At 41.5% G+C, this 21,302-nt stretch overlaps 1 protein-coding gene across 1 annotated transcript in view; it reads left to right on the top strand.

Annotated features, from left to right (window-relative positions):
* Positions 1-19,149: 19,149 nt before the first annotated feature.
* The window catches only part of rimbp2 (RIMS binding protein 2), an 81,437-nt gene continuing 79,284 nt past the window's right edge, over positions 19,150-21,302 (top strand). The window contains 1 exon segment of the mRNA XM_035536251.1: positions 19,150-19,245. The gene's annotated coding sequence lies outside the window, so the exon portion shown is untranslated.

The following is a 21,302-nucleotide window of genomic DNA, read 5'->3' as shown; positions in this document are numbered from 1 at the left end:
TAATCTAAACTAAACAAAACACTAAATACCATCAGTATTTGGGTGCCTCTGCAATGGTGCAACAGTGTGGGTGAAGGAAACCTGCTCCAAAACCTGTTCTGAATGCAGTCAAAGTATCCGTGATACAGACCTGCGCTGTGTAATCAACCCTGTTAATTATTACAGCTAAACAAGCATTCAGTGCTTCCACGATGTTCCAACAATGCGAATGAAGGCAGTGTTCCAGAATTTACCGTGCATGCAATCACAGCATATGTGAACCCAAACTCTACATTTAATTTTGTTAGTTATTACAGATAAATAATCACTGAACAACACCAGCACTCAGAATGTCTTTGTACGGTTTGGCAGTGCATGTACGAGATCTGCTCTAGATACTATTTTAATGCGATCCAAAAGGATTTTAATTAATAATAGCCTATTGTAATAAGTGAGGGTTTATTAATTAGCAATCATTAATGGAGTGAGAAAAGCGGTGTTAATTGTTATTATTAAAGAGAAAAAGGAAACATATCATTGTTTACATGCTATTGTGAGCCTTGTAATGTCAATTACTTATTAACAATACATGAGTGCATCTTAAGTAACTAACACCAAAGCTAAATTTTGCACTTACACTTGGCATACATTTATGTTTATACATGTATTTATATAACCAAAGCTATTATTTTTATTATTTAAGTTCTAGTTGCATTATTTAAAGTAATCAGTCTCATAAAATTACTTATGGCGTGGTGGAAGTTTAGGTAACATTACATTTAACAATCGACATTAAATATACTGAAGTTAAATTTCACATATGTATTATCTATTTATTACAATCATATCAATCAAGTCAAAATATGACATTTGATTTTTAATAACAATAATTATTGACTTTTAGGTAAGTTTAGATAACACCAAATGTAACAATCAGCATTAAGATTCATAATAATTTAATACTTATTACTCTACTTACTACACTCTTATTGATCAAGTAAAAATATCATAATCAATTTTAACTTAAGTTCTGAAGTCTATAGTTCAATAGTAGTACTGGCTTCTAGAACTGAAAGATAAATCCAGCACCAGGGTTCAGCCAAAAGACATTAGTCACAAAACACAAGTACAATCAAAGTAAATAAGGAAACATTACTAGTTAGTAGTTACTTCTGTGTGTTTGTGTGTGTGTGTGCGTGTGTGTGTGTGTGTGTGTGCGTGTGTGTGTGCGTGTGCATGTAACGGGAGGAGTCTTATGGCACAGACTTTAAACATACTGGAATTTGGCTGTTGGTTTATGCTCATGAATGTATGATGTGTAAGAACAATAGTGAGGATTTGGATGGAAGTTTTGATTAGTACCATACTGTATAGCGCAGAGAATATGAATATGACTATAGGCTATAATATAGCCTGGTGATGTACAACAATATATAATGTATAACAATAAACAAATACAGTATATCAATTATAATACTAGTGTTAGATCAGTGGTGCAATGTATATCATGTAATGATGGGTTATGTGTGAATAAATGGAAGTCACATGCAGGGCTCAAGGGTCACGTGAGAGAGAGAGAGAGAGAGAGAGAGAGAGAGAGAGAGAGAGAGAGAGAGAGAAGAGAGAGAGAGAGAGAGAGAGAGAGAGAGAGAGAGAGATCAAAGCAGTGTGTTCAGATTCCTTTAACTACTCTTTTATTATCTGTCTGACTTGGCTGACTGCAATCCATAAAGCTCTCGCCAAACACTGGCGAGTAGCCTATGCAATGTTCTTTCTTAGCTCTGCCCTTAGTCCTGTACATTCTTGTGTGGTGTAGATTGTCCTCTGTGCTCACAGTCCTCACTGTAGGCCAGGCTGCTCTCTGTGTGCGGAGAGTTCACTTTGTGCGTGTTGAAACAAAATCCCCCCTGAAGCGAGTCTCTCCGTGTTTTGGTACCTTCATTGTTCAGTTGTTGGTCAATAGGTGATTCAGCTCATCAGTCAGACTGCTGATTTATTCCTTGGCAAAGTTGCAGTCGACTCGGATGAAGAACTTGCAGAGGTATGGCCATCGGCAAAGTTCGCATGCAGTTCTCTGCATGTGCTAGAAAATAATACAATAATCAACCAACACATTTGTGCAGAACAAGGACCACTGGTTATCCACTGATGAGAGGCCGTGATTAACTGGTCTCCTTCTCTATTTAACCATTACAGTTGTGGAGAGGTAAAGGGGAAACTTTTAAAGGTGGTCCACCTGGGTGACGTGTAGGTCGGTGTGAGCGTACCAGTCCCAGGGGAGCTCTCCCTATCTGTGGAGGCATGGTATGTCCATGTGTGAAGCAGAAAGACAGACAGTGAGCTGCTAGAAGGAAGAACAGCTCCAGATAAAAGTGATAGGAAGCAGATGTTAGGTACAGTTTGCATACTGATTAATTTAGCATGGTTTTGAAGGCTTATTGTTTTGTTTGTGTTTTGCTGGGTGACTGCTTATGTGTTTATATGTGTGTGTGTGTGTGTGTGTGTGCGTGTGTGTGTGCGTGTGTGTGTGTGTGCGTGTGTGTGTGCGTGTGTGTGTGTGTGTGTGCGAGTTTGATGCTCTAGTTTTTCTTGCCTGCTCTAGGCTGAAACATGTAAAGCATTACGTGAGCGTATTATTTAAGCTGCAGGAGAGGATGATTGTGTGTGTGTGTGTGTGTGTGCGTGTGTTACGTTGTCATTGGTCTTTTTCTGAATACTTCATACTGTGTGCATAATCAGTGTTTTCCCATCTTATATCTGTAATCGGTCTGAGACAGAGACCACACTGGTCAGATAAGCCATCTACGTTTAACCCTCTTTGCTCTGTCCTGGGATCAGTGTGGTCAGGCTGTCTCTCCCTTTCCTTGCTGTGACTTGAGCAAACGCAGCAGCCACATGTACACCGCAGCCTCTCGCATTTACATTCACTTTAGCACCTCTCTCCTAGAGCATGCAAAGGAGACTGGAGCCAGCCAAACGGCTGATCTCAGATCTGATGCAGGAATGGCTCTCTGCCTAAAGCATTGCAGGGCTGGTCTGGGATCAGCCTAGGCAGGATGTACTTTACAAAAAGATGGCACAGATTGTAGACGGCAGAGTATAAATGACTGAATCATGTTTGTTTTTCAATGTCCATTTTTTTCTGATCTGAACAGAGCTTTTACCAGATGGGTACATTTTGATCACTTCTTCAGCTCTAAAGGATCTAGTGTCCGCTGATCCATATCATGCAACTACTAAAAATGTATTAAAATTAAACTTGTTGTTTTGTGGTCAAAGAAGAAAAATGATTCCAACCTGGGTTAACTGTGCATTTTAAATTCAAAATTTGTTTGCTCGATGTATCGACCATGTTATTATGTTTTTGAGAAGAATCAGGTCACATCATATCATAATTACATAAAATCAGCAAATATCAAATTAATGCCTTGCACGTCAAATTTGAATCATTTAATTGTGTATGGTTTGCCCCTATGCAAATGCAGATAATAAATGTAAAAGAATTCAGGAAGTTCTTAGAACAATTTGCATAATGAGCATAATAATAGTCTAAATGTAGAATTTATGTGGATATATACTCAGTACTCAGTGAAAGGTCCATTCTATGAAAAGAATGCTGTTATTGCTAAAGAAAAGATGGCTGGTGGGATACATATCATGAACTGAAAAACACTGGTTTGTGAGTTTTTGATCTTTGACCTTTTGTAATGATAAATTCTTGACCTTTGCCCTACATGGATTCTGCGTCTTCTGTGGAGTCTGTCATTTTAGGTCTTGCTGTAGTTTCAGGCCAGAGAAGATTTGAATCCAAGTGAGTGCTGTTCCGCCTGTGGTTCTGGTCCTGTAGGGTTGTCATATTAGCTCTGTTCCCACATGCACACACGCACGCACGACTCCAGCACCACTTCAACTGAATGAGCTCAGGAACTGGGCCAGGTTAACACGGAACAGGGATCATGTTTACCACATAAGTGTCATAAGTTTATATACCCCCCCGAAACTGTGGTATTGCCGCCAGCAAATCCCAGGAACTACATTTGAGATCTCCATCCAGAAGAGTGCAGTTCTGGGAAAAGTTAAGACAGTACACAGGACCCTCAAGCTCCCAGGCCTCTGGTGAAGGATCCGAGCTTGAAGGAAAAAGACTGCCCGGAGGAAGGCGGGTGGGGATATATATATGAAGATGGCAGGAGTTAACCTAGATGGGGAGCTAAGCAAAGATAAAGTGGACCCACTAGCAGTGTGACCTGTTTTTCACACATGAAATAAAGTGCCTGTACAGAACCTTTTTTGGACTTCATCATCTCTGCTGCCACCACCTTACCACTTAATGCAAAAACCAAAGAGCCAACAATCTGTCCAATTCCAGAGTCTGAAGTGTCGAGAGTTTCAAGAACACAAAATGTACAGTCCTCCCTCATATGCATATATGACTGTGTGATCTCAAAGGCTGCTGCTTCGAGACGCCTTTACATAATCTGAAAGTTACCACAGCTTTGACTGGTCGATGCCTTATTGCATTTAGGGCGGGACTGAGACTGATGGATGTTGCTATGGTGTAAGTGGGCAGGGCTGTGACTGACAGGTGTCTTGGTCGGGTTTAGGTGGGTGGAGTTGAGAATAATGGGTGTTGTTTGAATTCAGGCTGAGATTGATGGCTGTGAGTTGTGTGTAGTTTGGTGGGACTCATGGGTGTTATTAAGCTTCAGGTGGGTGGTGCTGACCCTAATGGGTGGTGATCTAATATATGTGGGTGGACTGAGCACTTATCACAAGGAGCCTACAGTGAAGAAGTGTTATGGGTGCTTGGAAGAAATGCAACGTTAACTCCACTGCAGGAGACCCTACCTTCTCTGAAAGTCCAAACCAAAATAAACTGCCCTCTACTCTCCTGCCACAGAGGACAGCCAGAGCAGAGCACTGTTCAGTGTCCAGAGAGCTACGTGAACTTGCGCTCTGCAAAATGAAATGATTGTTGGCCTGTTTCGGCTGCTTTGTTTGTATAGCTGCACTGTTTTGCTGGTACAGAGATGAAAGACCCACTGTGAGCAGCAGGTTGGTGACTTATGCATTTAAATTGCTCTCTGCTGGTGTGCTGGCCCAGACTTTTATATGTACCACCATTCCTGTCTGTGTGTGTGTGTATGTCTGTGCATGTATGCATTTGTGAGTGAATAAGCTCATTTGTCATGCGTTTGTGTGTGGGGGTGTGATCCCGTGGATCTGCGCTGTAATGGAAAGCGGCTCACGCCTCTCCGGTGTTTCGGCACATGCCCTTTGCTCCGTTCGGCTCCTCCATGCTCGAGTCTGGACGAACACCATATGCTGTGGTCGCCTCATTCAGATGCTGCCAGCCTCGGTGTGGTGACGCTGTAGGGGAGCATGTTGGAAAGAGCCGTTTCAGACATGCAGTCGTCAGAGATTATCTCTGAATCCTTTCGCAGTCAGACACAGACGACCTGCTATTGAGGAACAGCTCCCGTGGTATTAGGTGTAATCAGAGAACTCAAATTACTTCAATAACAAATGATGCAGTCCAGCCTGCCCAGATGCTGCGGTCTAACACGTCACTGGAGATGTGAAAAAACATGCTGTGTTATTACGTTAATTAAAACAGAAGATATAATCCTATATACAGACAGCCACATATTAATTACAATAGAGAATACCCCCCGAGCCCACAGGGGTAAAGGTTTATTTGTGAAATGGTTTAGTTTTCATTATCGTGGTTTAAAAGCAGGCAAATGAATTCTAAATTAAAGGTATGAGAACCCAAAAGGTGTCATTAGCCCCACACGTTGAAAAGTTCTAACAAGCATGACATCCTGTACTTGCAGTATTTACTTTACTCTTATCCTGTACCACTTAGTCTTCATCAAAGGTTTGAAGTTCTGTACCTATCTGTCTTCTGAGCTCCAGGTTTTAGTTTTGACTTGGAGTAAATTGGAACTCACAAACCATATAGTAATGAATGTGTGTGCAAGTTGAGTAAAGTACAAACATCAGGAGGCATCAGGAGCAATCGGAATAGTGCAAAATTCTGGGGCACAATCCCCCCCCACACACACACAGCTCGAGGTGCCACTGCAGTGCCCATGCCACTAAGGAAGCGAAATAGCTAATGAACTTCGGCATTTATCTAGAATCTGACACTTTTCACTCTGACTTAATTATTAACGGCTACTTTTCAATCAATGTCATATTAAAAATTGTTGCAGATTACATATAATCCTGCGCAGAACCTTACAGACAGTGCACCAGTACTGCTCGGGAATGAATCAGTCCGGTGGTGTACATGCAATACCTCAGAGAATCTTCTTCTGTCACGTGTCAAATCTGAGGCGTGGGCGAAACCTGGGCCACAGACCTGCAGAAAAACACAACAACAGTTCAACCTGATAGGAAGTTTTTGTTTTTGTTCCAGAAAGTTTCATTCCAGGTAGAACATGTAAACATAGACCAAACCTACACCAAACAAGGTATCTTGATGCTCTAATCTCCTCTGAGTGGGAGAATTACAGAGCACACAGTAGCATCTTTCCTGAGACAGGCCGAGGAGTTTTGCTCTGCTGGCAGTACCAGAGGTGGTCAGCACACAGCAAGGAATTTGCGATTAAAAGCCCATCTTTTCATCCTCAGGGCTAACTGCTTCTCCCAGCTGCTCTAATCAATTTCATTTCACACATCATTATGTCAGAATAAATATTGTCCCTCTGTGCCTGTGGATAAGTGTTTCTCTTTCTCTTTCGTGCTGAAATGATTTCTTTTTTAAAAATTTTTTTTATCCCGGTTCTCCTCCAGGTCTTGTCCTCGTTGGGGGATGAGGAAGTTGTTAGTCAGTGAGCGACCCCTGTTTTCTCCTCGGCGCGTTTATTTTCTACTTTGTCTCCGTCGTGTGTCCTTGCCAAGGCTGTGTATCCTCTCCCCCACAGTCCAGTTCATCTGCGTGCTTCTGCTGCCTTCCCGCTAGTGCCGGTTTTGTTTTGGGTTTTTTGTTTTTTTTTGCACGCCATCTCTGCCTGCCAGCACGCCGGTGTTAGCGAAGGCCAATGGAATAGCATAGTTGTAATGGGCGAAATTTAAAGGACCTTGCCCTCATGATGGGAATAGAAAAACATGAGACGAGCGCATCCGCGTGATAAACTGACAGCCTCCAAGCCTGCAGAGTTTCGGGAGGGAAAAGAAAAAAAATGACGCGTTTAACGGCCGGCTGTGGCGAGCCCTCGACGTGCCAGCGCACCAGGAACGAACCGCGGACGAACGAGCGGACCGGAGCGCGGCCAGATTCACGTAGAGCCCAACACGCTCATTAATACTGACGGAGGGGCGAGAGGACGGTATTAAATAGTGCTGCGTGCTAGGAAGGATGTGCAGGAAACAGATGAGACACCGCAGAGCATTCACGCACGCACGCACGCACGCGTAAGATGTTAAGAAAGTCGCACTTAATGAAAAGACGCAGGGCAAGTGTCCAAGAATAGGACGAGACTGACAGTGTCTTCTCCTTGATAGACAGGATGCGAACCGATTGGACAGGACATGTCCTTTTCTTTCCTGTCTTGGTGTAGGACAGGAAGTTGTCATGAAAGAGCAGCTCTTTGTGATGAAGTAGTTCTGGGAAGGACAAGGCTGAGTTATTGCTCTGACTGGTCAACAGAAACAAATACAGCCATGTTGGACCCCGCAGTCTCTATATCACTCACTCTCACTCTCTCACTCTCACACACACTCTCTCTCACTCTATATCTCCTATCTCTTTCTCTCACTCTCTTGTATTGCCAAACCATCAACTATCACACACATAAAACAATAATTATAAAAAAGTAGGTATATTCTCTCTCTCTCTCTCTCTCTCTCTCTCTCTCTCTCTCCTTTCTTCCTCTCCCTAGTTCTGCCTTTTTTCCTTTCGTAATTCAGGTCAGTGTGCTCTTTTCACAGCATCATGTTGAGCTACGCTATGGCCAGGATTTCACCACAAAGAGCTGACATCTCTGAGATTTTTAAGGTGGCAGCTTCAGTCACATTTGACATCATAAAATGCCACGAATAAAACCCCCCAGCTTGCGCAGCGCAGTTGGTGTGAGTGTGTTTGCGTGGCTCACTCACTGGCCCTCTGTAGAGGCAGTAAGGTGGGTTCTCCACTGGTGCACTTCCTTCTAATGGCATCAGTAGTTTGTCAATGTGAAATACTAAAAAAAAACCAAAAAAAAAAACAAAAAACCCACATTTCAAATGTTTTACGGAAGCTCTGGCATAAATTATTGGGTTTTGTTCTTGTTATGCCCTCCAGTGGTCCTTTCCTTTCTGGCCAGCGAGGACAGTCTGTATCCAGATGTCCATTTGCGTTACAGACACAAGCATACTATGGAGAGGGTGTATTTAGGGGGGAGGGGCTAGCTGGGGAGGGAGTATGTTAATGGAGCGGCGGGGCTAAATGCCTCCCTGTGATTGGTGGGACCGTGCAGCTGGGGACAGTTAGTACTATAAATACCTTTAAAGCAGGGCTCTCTTTGGAGACCAGAGGCTGTGTAACACGCGACCCCTCACCCATCTGAGAACAAGCCTGGAGCAAATCCTCCCCGAGGAGACGTTCCTCTGAGAGCTCAAGGTTATCGCCACTGCCAGCCATACGAGAGCTTGATATTACATTCTCTCACCTGCACATACACGCATAGAGAGAGTAGGACTGCCTGAGACGCTGGTCTAGAAGCAGTGTAGTAATGGTCTATGATATGTTGGGCGTGATATGCATAATAAGAAGCATGTTCGCACCAAACACAGGTTTTTATGATGAGAATTCTGACAAATCCACACAGTGTGGGAGATTGTAGTTTCTTTGACTTCAGCTTTGCTCCTTAACAGCGCTGCATGGAAATATTAAGCGTTCTCAGTTCTGCTTTGTCATATCACTGGTGATACTGAAATTCCCACATACAGTATTATATTGGAAATTTGATATTGGGTCCACACTGCGTTGCCCTAACAATGACACACACACACACACGCACATGCATGCAAGCGCGTGCCCACACACAAAAGTGACCTTGTGTTTGATTCAGTGGCATTTGACTCGTGGGTAGCTCAGCTGTTGTTTGCTCTACTGGACCCAAAGCCTGTAGACATTAGTGATATAGATTCACAGAGGGCAGGGTTTCCTTCTGAGACAGCACACAATTACACAAACGCCCACACGCACAGCAAAAGAGCAATAAAACATGCATGATTTTGCAAATGTAGCTAATAGAGCAAACCCCCCATCCCCCAAACCATCCACACACTAGGCTAATTTTAGATGTGCAGAATAGGTCTTGCCTTGTTGAGTTTGTGTCCACAGTGTAGTGTTTCCCAGGCCTGTTTCTGACACAAAGCCACTCCCTGGTTCCACTTGACTGAGGCCATGAATTAGTAAACGCTGCAATTGTTCCTCTGCTCTCTACAGTCCAGAAAATCCAGGCTAGCATGTTAGCAGGCTAACTGCAAACTACAGCAGAGCCAACACGCACAGCAGGTTCAGACTGTGCCAGGCTCTCTGTGGCTTGTTTGTGTCTAGTCATTAAACATACACAGGCGTTTTCTTGTCTTAGGCTCTTAGGCGATGGCTGAGGGAACCGCCTCCTGCAGGTGTGTGAGGTGAACTGGTGTCCTTTAGGAAGGTTTGACTTTGATTCTCCAAGAACCTGCTCCATGGATGAGTGCGTGTGTGGGGACACGCTTATGGCTTCTGCACTAGATCAGTTCAACCGAACTGCTGACGTGAACTTTGTCTGAATACTTTTTAATACTATTGTTCCTCACACGATCTGTTGAAACGGTTTGTAAAGACTAGCAAAGTTGCATGGGGGTGGGCGTTATGCTCTAAACGAACGGGGTGCTTGCCTCCAGTAGTGTGGCTAGAGTTGGTGCGCATGCCGAATACTAACGAGTTTAAGCGTGCATGCCGAATGCTTGAGAATTATCATGTGGCTCTGGCTGAAATTCATGAACAACATTAAGATTTAATGCCATGGAGACAGAGAGCACAGCCCAAGTCAAGCATCTGGTATCATGTGTGCTCCTTCTCTCTCTCTCTCTCTCTCTCTCTCTCTCTCTCTCTCTCTCTCTCTCTCTCTCTCTCTCTCTCTCTCCCCCCCACTGAAGTCATATCAATATGTCTGCAAACAGTACAATACAGATGTGCCCACTGGCTTTGTACGTGTGGGATTGGGTTTCTTATTGCTGTTGGTTAATGAGGTGCAATCAACAGGTGTTAACTTTAACTTATATGACACATATATATTTTGACCTTAACCACACACACACTCACACTCACACACACACACACACACACACACACACACACACACACACACACACACACACACATTGATTAGCCTTTGCTTTTGCCTGTGAGGGGTACAATGCGTGCTGGTAAAGTGTGTATTCACACACTTGATTTGTACCCTGAAGCCATCTGTCCCAGTCAAACCGTACTGCAGTGGTCAGTACTGGAGCAATAAAAGGGTTCACACACATTGTAAACACCCCCTGCACTCAACACAAACACACAGATGGACCTTGACACTGCCAAAGCACTGGGGATTGAAATAGTTTCAGAGCATAATAATCAACATAAACATAATGGCAACAACAATAATAATTCTAATAATTAAACATCAAAAAGAATGTAATGGCAGCTAACAAGCCAGTAAGGTGTTAACAGTATATTCAAACAAGATAATATATCATCAAACTCTCACAAGTTTATCTTTCCTGGATTCGATTATGTGTGAGTTTGCCGTCATTAATTAAATCGAAATTTGCGGAAAATCGCAGACAACTCGCGTAGACTATGAAATGTTGGGGGGGGGTTTCGAAAGGCATATGTATTATTCATCTATTTTATCATTTACCACCATAAATACACACACATTTATTATAAAAAGTTACATTTCGCAAAAGGTGTCAATGCGCTAAAGAACTGCAGACAATGTACTGACAGGGGATTCCCTGTTCTTTGTGTTAAATATGGTGAACAGTATTAAGGTTTGGGGTGATGGGGTGGGGTTTCACCTTTGTCTGGGTCCTGCACCACAAAACCTGCTGAGAGCACACACACACACACACACACACACACACACACACACACACGTGTATACAAAGAGCTTGGAAATTACACACACAGCACACATATGAAATTACACACGATACACCAAACTCACATATCAAAAAATGCACACACACATATAGCTAAAACAACACACACACAGAGCTCATATAATCACAAAGACACTGATAAGCACACACACTGTTTGCACAATTATTAAGCAAGTTGTATTTTTGAGGATTCATTTTATTATTGGCCAACTACAGTGCTCTCGGTCAATCCAAAATGTTAAACCTCAAACCTGAATATTTAAGAAAGGAAAAGTACAGTTTTGGCTTTCTTAGAATATCTGTGTGTGCAGAATTATTGGGCAGCTATTAGTGTGCAGAATTATTGGGTAGCTATTAGTGTGCAGAATTATTGGGCAACTATTAGTGTGCAGAATTATTGGGTAGCTATTAGTGTGCAGAATTATTGGGCAGCTATTAGTGTGCAGAATTATTGGGCAACTATTAGTGTGCAGAATTATTGGGCAACTATTAGTGTGCAGAATTATTGGGCAACTATTAGTGTGCAGAATTATTGGGTAGCTATTAGTGTGCAGAATTATTGGGCAGCTATTAGTGTGCAGAATTATTGGGTAGCTATTAGTGTGCAGAATTATTGGGCAACTATTAGTGTGCAGAATTATTGGGTAGCTATTAGTGTGCAGAATTATTGGGCAACTATTAGTGTGCAGAATTATTGGGTAGCTATTAGTGTGCAGAATTATTGGGTAGCTATTAGTGTGCAGAATTATTGGGTAGCTATTAGTGTGCAGAATTATTGGGCAGCTATTAGTGTGCAGAATTATTGGGCAACTATTAGTGTGCAGAATTATTGGGCAACTATTAGTGTGCAGAATTATTGGGTAGCTATTAGTGTGCAGAATTATTGGGCAGCTATTAGTGTGCAGAATTATTGGGTAGCTATTAGTGTGCAGAATTATTGGGCAACTATTAGTGTGCAGAATTATTGGGTAGCTATTAGTGTGCAGAATTATTGGGCAACTATTAGTGTGCAGAATTATTGGGTAGCTATTAGTGTGCAGAATTATTGGGCAGCTATTAGTGTGCAGAATTATTGGGCAGCTATTAGTGTGCAGAATTATTGGGTAGCTATTAGTGTGCAGAATTATTGGGCAGCTATTAGTGTGCAGAATTATTGGGCAGCTATTAGTGTGCAGAATTATTGGGTAGCTGTTACTGTGCAGAATTATTGGGCAGCTATTAGTGTGCAGAATTATTGGGCAGCTATTAGTGTGCAGAATTATTGGGCAGCTATTAGTGTGCAGAATTATTGGGTAGCTATTAGTGTGCAGAATTATTGGGCAACTATTAGTGTGCAGAATTATTGGGTAGCTATTAGTGTGCAGAATTATTGGGTAGCTATTAGTGTGCAGAATTATTAAAGCAACTATTAGTGTGCAGAATTATTGGGCAACTATTAGTGTGCAGAATTATTGGGTAGCTATTAGTGTGCAGAATTATTGGGTAGCTATTAGTGTGCAGAATTATTGGGTAGCTATTAGTGTGCAGAATTATTGGGCAACTATTAGTGTGCAGAATTATTGGGTAGCTATTAGTGTGCAGAATTATTGGGCAACTATTTGTGTGCAGAATTATTGGGTAGCTATTAGTGTGCAGAATTATTGGGTAGCTATTAGTGTGCAGAATTATTGGGTAGCTATTAGTGTGCAGAATTATTGGGTAGCTATTAGTGTGCAGAATTATTGGGCAGCTATTAGTGTGCAGAATTATTGGGTAGCTATTAGTGTGCAGAATTATTGGGTAGCTATTAGTGTGCAGAATTATTGGGCAACTATTAGTGTGCAGAATTATTGGGCAGCTATTAGTGTGCAGAATTATTGGGCAGCTATTAGTGTGCAGAATTATTGGGTAGCTATTAGTGTGCAGAATTATTGGGTAGCTATTAGTGTGCAGAATTATTGGGCAACTATTAGTGTGCAGAATTATTGGGCAGCTATTAGTGTGCAGAATTATTGGGCAGCTATTAGTGTGCAGAATTATTGGGTAGCTATTAGTGTGCAGAATTATTGGGTAGCTATTAGTGTGCAGAATTATTGGGCAACTATTAGTGTGCAGAATTATTGGGCAACTATTAGTGTGCAGATTTATTGGGTAGCTATTAGTGTGCAGAATTATTGGGTAGCTATTAGTGTGCAGAATTATTGGGCAGCTATTAGTGTGCAGAATTATTGGGTAGCTATTAGTGTGCAGAATTATTGGGCAGCTATTAGTGTGCAGAATTATTGGGTAGCTATTAGTGTGCAGAATTATTGGGCAGCTATTAGTGTGCAGAATTATTGGGCAACTATTAGTGTGCAGAATTATTGGGCAACTATTAGTGTGCAGAATTATTGGGCAACTATTAGTGTGCAGAATTATTGGGTAGCTATTAGTGTGCAGAATTATTGGGCAGCTATTAGTGTGCAGAATTATTGGGTAGCTATTAGTGTGCAGAATTATTGGGCAACTATTAGTGTGCAGAATTATTGGGCAGCTATTAGTGTGCAGAATTATTGGGCAGCTATTAGTGTGCAGAATTATTGGGCAGCTATTAGTGTGCAGAATTATTGGGTAGCTATTAGTGTGCAGAATTATTGGGCAGCTATTAGTGTGCAGAATTATTGGGCAGCTATTAGTGTGCAGAATTATTGGGCAGCTATTAGTGTGCAGAATTATTGGGTAGCTATTAGTGTGCAGAATTATTGGGCAACTATTAGTGTGCAGAATTATTGGGTAGCTATTAGTGTGCAGAATTATTGGGTAGCTATTAGTGTGCAGAATTATTAAAGCAACTATTAGTGTGCAGAATTATTGGGCAACTATTAGTGTGCAGAATTATTGGGTAGCTATTAGTGTGCAGAATTATTGGGTAGCTATTAGTGTGCAGAATTATTGGGCAACTATTAGTGTGCAGAATTATTGGTAGCTATTAGTGTGCAGAATTATTGGGCAACTATTAGTGTGCAGAATTATTGGGTAGCTATTAGTGTGCAGAATTATTGGGTAGCTATTAGTGTGCAGAATTATTGGGTAGCTAATTAGTGTGCAGAATTATTGGGTAGCTATTAGTGTGCAGAATTATTGGGCAGCTATTAGTGTGCAGAATTATTGGGTAGCTATTAGTGTGCAGAATTATTGGGTAGCTATTAGTGTGCAGAATTATTGGGCAACTATTAGTGTGCAGAATTATTGGGTCAGCTATTAGTGTGCAGAATTATTGGGCAGCTATTAGTGTGCAGAATTATTGGGTAGCTATAGTGTGCAGAATTATTGGGTAGCTATTAGTGTGCCAGAATTATTGGGCAACTATTAGTGTGCAGAATTATTGGGCAGCTATTAGTGTGCAGAATTATTGGGCAGCTATTAGTGTGCAGAATTATTGGGAAGCTATTAGTGTGCAGAATTATTGGGAAGCTATTAGTGTGCAGAATTATTGGGCAACTAGTTAGTGTGCAGAATTATTGGGCAACTATTAGTGTGCAGAATTATTGGGTAGCTATTAGTGTGCAAGAATTATTGGGTAGCTATTAGTGTGCAGAATTATTGGGCAGCTATTAGTGTGCAGATTATTGGGTAGCTATTAGTGTGCAGAATTATTGGGCAGCTATTAGTGTGCAGAATTATTGGGTAGCTATTAGTGTGCAGAATTATTGGGTAGCTATTAGTGTGCAGAATTATTGGGCAGCTATTAGTGTGCAGAATTATTGGGCAACTATTAGTGTGCAGAATTATTGGGTAGCTATTAGTGTGCAGAATTATTGGGTAGCTATTAGTGTGCAGAATTATTGGGTAGCTATTAGTGTGCAGAATTATTGGGTAGCTATTAGTGTGCAGAATTATTGGGCAGCTATTAGTGTGCAGAATTATTGGGTAGCTATTAGTGTGCAGAATTATTGGGTAGCTATTAGTGTGCAGAATTATTGGGTAGCTATTAGTGTGCAGAATTATTGGGCAACTATTAGTGTGCAGAATTATTGGGTAGCTATTAGTGTGCAGAATTATTGGGTAGCTATTAGTGTGCAGAATTATTGGGTAGCTATTAGTGTGCAGAATTATTGGGTAGCTATTAGTGTGCAGAATTATTGGGCAACTATTAGTGTGCAGAATTATTGGGCAACTATTAGTGTGCAGAATTATTGGGTAGCTATTAGTGTGCAGAATTATTGGGTAGCTATTAGTGTGCAGAATTATTGGGCAACTATTAGTGTGCAGAATTATTGGGCAACTATTAGTGTGCAGAATTATTGGGTAGCTATTAGTGTGCAGAATTATTGGGCAACTATTAGTGTGCAGAATTATTGGGCAACTATTAGTGTGCAGAATTATTAAAGCAACTATTAGTGTGCAGAATTATTGGGCAACTATTAGTGTGCAGAATTATTGGGTAGCTATTAGTGTGCAGAATTATTGGGTAGCTATTAGTGTGCAGAATTATTGGGTAGCTATTAGTGTGCAGAATTATTGGGTAGCTATTAGTGTGCAGAATTATTGGGCAACTATTAGTGTGCAGAATTATTGGGTAGCTATTAGTGTGCAGAATTATTGGGCAACTATTAGTGTGCAGAATTATTGGGCAACTATTAGTGTGCAGAATTATTGGGTAGCTATTAGTGTGCAGAATTATTGGGTAGCTATTAGTGTGCAGAATTATTGGGTAGCTATTAGTGTGCAGAATTATTGGGTAGCTATTAGTGTGCAGAATTATTGGGTAGCTATTAGTGTGCAGAATTATTGGGCAACTATTAGTGTGCAGAATTATTGGGCAACTATTAGTGTGCAGAATTATTGGGCAACTATTAGTGTGCAGAATTATTGGGTAGCTATTAGTGTGCAGAATTATTGGGTAGCTATTAGTGTGCAGAATTATTGGGTAGCTATTAGTGTGCAGAATTATTGGGCAACTATTAGTGTGCAGAATTATTGGGTAGCTATTAGTGTGCAGAATTATTGGGTAGCTATTAGTGTGCAGAATTATTGGGCAACTATTAGTGTGCAGAATTATTGGGCAACTATTAGTGTGCAGAATTATTGGGTAGCTATTAGTGTGCAGAATTATTGGGTAGCTATTAGTGTGCAGAATTATTTGGCAACTATTAGTGTGCAGAATTATTGGGTAGCTATTAGTGTGCAGAATTATTGGGTAGCTATTAGTGTGCAGAATTATTGGGTAGCTATTAGTGTGCAGAATTATTGGGCAACTATTAGTGTGCAGAATTATTGGGCAACTATTAGTGTGCAGAATTATTGGGTAGCTATTAGTGTGCAGAATTATTGGGTAGCTATTAGTGTGCAGAATTATTGGGCAACTATTAGTGTGCAGAATTATTGGGCAACTATTAGTGTGCAGAATTATTGGGTAGCTATTAGTGTGCAGAATTATTGGGCAACTATTAGTGTGCAGAATTATTGGGCAACTATTAGTGTGCAGAATTATTAAAGCAACTATTAGTGTGCAGAATTATTGGGCAACTATTAGTGTGCAGAATTATTGGGTAGCTATTAGTGTGCAGAATTATTGGGTAGCTATTAGTGTGCAGAATTATTGGGTAGCTATTAGTGTGCAGAATTATTGGGTAGCTATTAGTGTGCAGAATTATTGGGCAACTATTAGTGTGCAGAATTATTGGGTAGCTATTAGTGTGCAGAATTATTGGGCAACTATTAGTGTGCAGAATTATTGGGCAACTATTAGTGTGCAGAATTATTGGGTAGCTATTAGTGTGCAGAATTATTGGTAGCTATTAGTGTGCAGAATTATTGGGTAGCTATTAGTGTGCAGAATTATTGGGTAGCTATTAGTGTGCAGAATTATTGGGCAACTATTAGTGTGCAGAATTATTGGGCAACTATTAGTGTGCAGAATTATTGGGCAACTATTAGTGTGCAGAATTATTGGGTAGCTATTAGTGTGCAGAATTATTGGGTAGCTATTAGTGTGCAGAATTATTGGGTAGCTATTAGTGTGCAGAATTATTGGGTAGCTATTAGTGTGCAGAATTATTGGGTAGCTATTAGTGTGCAGAATTATTGGGTAGCTATTAGTGTGCAGAATTATTGGGCAACTATTAGTGTGCAGAATTATTGGGCAACTATTAGTGTGCAGAATTATTGGGCAACTATTAGTGTGCAGAATTATTGGGCAACTATTAGTGTGCAGAATTATTAAAGCAACTATTAGTGTGCAGAATTATTAAAGCAACAAGTAAAAAACAGAAATTTCCCATCTCACTTGTTTATTTTCATTTGTTAAAGTGAGAATTATAAACAACTCAAAATTTACAAATAAGCATTTTGACATTTAAATAAATAAATAAATAAAAATCCATTAGCAGCGACCTTTTCAATAACAGTCATTAGCCTTCCATTCATGGAGTCTGTCAGTTCCTTAATCTGATGCAGCAGTCACTACAGCCTCCCAAACTCTGTTCAGAGAACAGTTTTCCTTCACCGTAAATCTCCTGTTTAAGAAGGAACCGTAAGTTCTCAACAGGGTTCAGGTCAGGTGAGGAAGGGGGCATGTCATTATTCTTTCATCTTTAAGGCCTTTACTGGTTAGCCACACAGTGGAGTACTTCGATGCATGCGATGAGTAATGTCCTGCATAAAAATCATGGTCTTCTTGAAAGATGCAGACTTTATCCTGTACCACTGCTTGAAGAAAGTGTCTTCTAAAAACTGGCAGTAGGTTTGGGAGTTGATTTTGAGTCCAACTAGCACATCTTTACTAATACCAGCCCATAGCAGTACCCCACCTCCACCTTGCTGGTGTCTGAGTCAAAGTGGAGCTCTGTGCCCGTTACCGATCCAGCCACGGGCCCATCCATCTGGTCCGTCAAGAGACACTCTCGTCTCATCAGTCCATAAAACCTTTGAAAAATCTGCCTTCTGATGTTTCTTAGCCCAGTCTTTGGTTTTCACCTTATGTGTCTAGCTCAGTGGTGGTCGGGTTTCAGCCTTCCTTACCTTGACCATGTCTCTGAGTACTGAGCACCTTGTCCTTCTGGGCACTCCAGGTGGGTTGCAGGTCTGGAATATGACAGCACGGGAGGATAACTGGTTCCTGGTCGCTTCACGTTTGATTCTTCTCAAATCTTTAGAAGTTAATTCGCTTTTCTTTTCTTTTTTCTCAACATGTGTCTTGCGACCCTTTTGAATATTTGCAACAAAATGCTTGATGGTTCGGTGATCACGTTACAATATCTTAGCAGTTTTAAGAGTGCTGCATCCCTCTGAAAGACTTTTCACAATTTTTGACTTTTCAGAGTCAGTTAAATCTCTTTTTTGGCCCGTTTTGCCTGAGGAAAAGAAGCTGCAGAATAATTCTGCACACCTTGATATGGGGTCTTGATCTCCTTGGGCCACACCCTCCCTCATTACACAAATACACATCAGCTGATATGCTTAAATCCAATAAGCATTCAAGTTTATACAGCTTGGAGTTGGAAAATATGCATAGAAATGATGATATTGTCAATATACTCTCTTGCCTAATAATTGTGCACACAGTGCATCTGTTGCTTCACTCGAATGTTTAGGAGATATACAAGCATTTCAGTAGAGACAGAAGTTCAGTGGCTTCCAGAGCACACTCGTACAGATAACGGCAGCGTCAATTCTGCTGTGTGCTGCCTGTCCACTGGACCTCACAGTGACTGCTGTGTGTTGCGTTTCAGCAGCCATTACTGTGCTGTGCTGTGTTTAAGTGGCAGTACTGCGTGTTTGCGTTTCAGTGGCCGTTACTGTGCTGTGTTGACTTTCAGGGGCTGTAACTGTGCTCTGTTGTGTTTCAGCGGCCGTGACTGTGGTATGTGTTGTGTTTCAGTGGCCATGCATGTGCTGTGTGTTGTGTTTCAGCCACTGTAACTGTGCTCTGTTGTGTTTTAGCAGCCGTGACTGTGGTATGTGTTGTGTTTCAGTGGCCGTAACTGCGCGGTGTGTGGTGTTTCAGCAGCTGTAACAATGCTGCTGTGTTGCAGCACCCGTGACTGTGCTGTGTTGTGTTTCAGCGGCCGTGGAAAACACAGTCATCGTTTCAGCGGCCCCCAGTCCACACAGGCCTGCTGTCCGCTGACCCTCTCAGCCCTTGGCCACGCCCCACAGTCACGCCCACACACAGTAAGTCTCTGATATCTATTTACTCCTCCTCTGCTCTAGATGTCCATCCACCCATTGCTTCAGCTGCCCAAATGCCTGCTGGCCAGCTTTACTGGGCTCGCTGCTTGTTTAACGCCTCCAGTAGGCCAGAGAGCTTCAACTCCAGACTTCCAATCCAAATTCCAGTCCTGGATTTTGCAGATGCTGGGTTTGTCCTCACATTGTGTCATCACACCAGACTCAGAGGTAACGGAATATCTGTAGTAACTCACCTTTGAGGGTTTTGACTTGAATAACAATGCTCTGTGACATAACTAGTTATTTCACTAGTTATTTTCACTAGCACTAGTTATTTCAAAAACTAAGGTTTTGGAACTGAGGTCCAGAGTTGAACTCCTTTGGCCTAGTTTTTAAATCTTAAATGAGTTGTCATATCATAGTAGCAGGAATGGTTCTGAAATTAGGTGTGCTATAATTTATTAGTTAAAAGACTGGGTCCTGAATACTATACAGCATATTCTGTGTATTGTAGTAAGGTGGACTATAAACCTGCTCGTGTTCTGGGGTGAACCAGTGGCATGAGGCGGGTCTACAGTATCAGTGATGGGTGTCTTGGTATGTCTTGGCATGGTGGGGTTAGCTTGGCTGAACGCAGCTTGAGAGAAGTGATTAATGATGGTCAGAAATTCTCCAGGTTCAGTATAGGAGCATAATGAGCCATCATGGAGTATGTTACCGTTAGGAATCGATCTGTGCTGTGAACATGGGAGCTTCTCTCCATGTGTGCTGAACTTTTGTGAGGTTTAAAATGAAAGGTGTGTTTGTCTGTACGTGCTTGTGTGTGTTTGTGTTTGTGTGTGTGTGTATTTGTGTGTGCATGTGTGTGCGTATTTGTGTGTGTTTGTGTTTTTGTGTGTGTCTGTGTTTGTGTGCGTGTGTGTGTATTTATGTGTGTGTTTGTGTTTGTGTGTGTGTGTGTGTTTGAGGGTGTGTGTGTGTGTGTGCGTGTGTGCGTGCGTGCGTGTGCGATCACGTACGTGTGTGTGTGTGTGTGTGTGCGCGCGCGTATGTGTGTGATCACATGTACGTGTGTGTCTGTGTGTTTGTTTATGTGCAAAAAGGTAACAATCATCAGGTTTGTAAATAATTGTTTTGGCAACAGTGATCTGTGCTGTTGCTCATGTGTGAAAAGAATGAAGTGTTAATGGAAAATTGGCAGTGCAGAATGGCATTTAGATAACAAGCTTGATCTGGTTAACACTTTGTGTGAATGCGCCTGCGTGTGTATGTGTGTGTGTGTGTTTGTGTATGTGATCGCTAGTGATGTAGAGTTACAGACTGTTCCAAAGGTGTTATATTAAGGTGTAATGCTGCGTAGAAGACCTCTGTGATACACACAAACACACTGTCACACACACACAGACACACAAAGGGGATGCCCATGTTTACATGGCTAGTAATGAAATTAGAGCGATGTGGTACTTACACTGTAGGCCTTCAGTATGCCCATAATTCAATTATTCTTCTGATTAACACTCAGGAGAAGCCAGACCAGCCAGAAATCCCTCCTCTCTCTCTCTCTCTCTCTCTCTCTCTCTCTCTCTCTCTCTCTCTCTCTCTCTCTGTCCATCTATCTCTCGCTCAATTAAATTCAGCTCAGCCGTATCAGGTAGAATTGTGCCAAAGCCAATGGAGTTTGGAGCTCAACACGTTCTTGGGAAATAACAATAATGCTCTTAGAAGAATGATGATGATAATGGCTCTGATAGCAATAAGTGACAATATAGTAATAAAAGTAAATAAATATGACAATAAGTTATAATAAACTAGATAAAACTAAATAATAACAGTAATATATTCACAGGATATAGATAGCTACACAGCGAAAGGTGTGATCGGTGTACTGGTGTTGAGTGTGTTACTGTCTCTCATGTTGCCACATATTTTCCAGCGAGAGTTGCTGTGTCTTTCTCCAAGGACAAGTTGTACATTTTTTAGGTTGGTGCAGAGTTTCAAACTTTGGGAGTGTACTCTTCAGTTCTACAGTGAAATGTTGGCGAATGGAGGATAAAGTGAAG

Source organism: Electrophorus electricus, chromosome 18, assembly GCF_013358815.1.
Source record: "Electrophorus electricus isolate fEleEle1 chromosome 18, fEleEle1.pri, whole genome shotgun sequence".
NCBI lineage: Eukaryota > Metazoa > Chordata > Actinopteri > Gymnotiformes > Gymnotidae > Electrophorus > Electrophorus electricus.
Note: the sequence above shows the minus strand (reverse complement) of the source record. Positions and strands in the feature narration are given on the sequence as shown.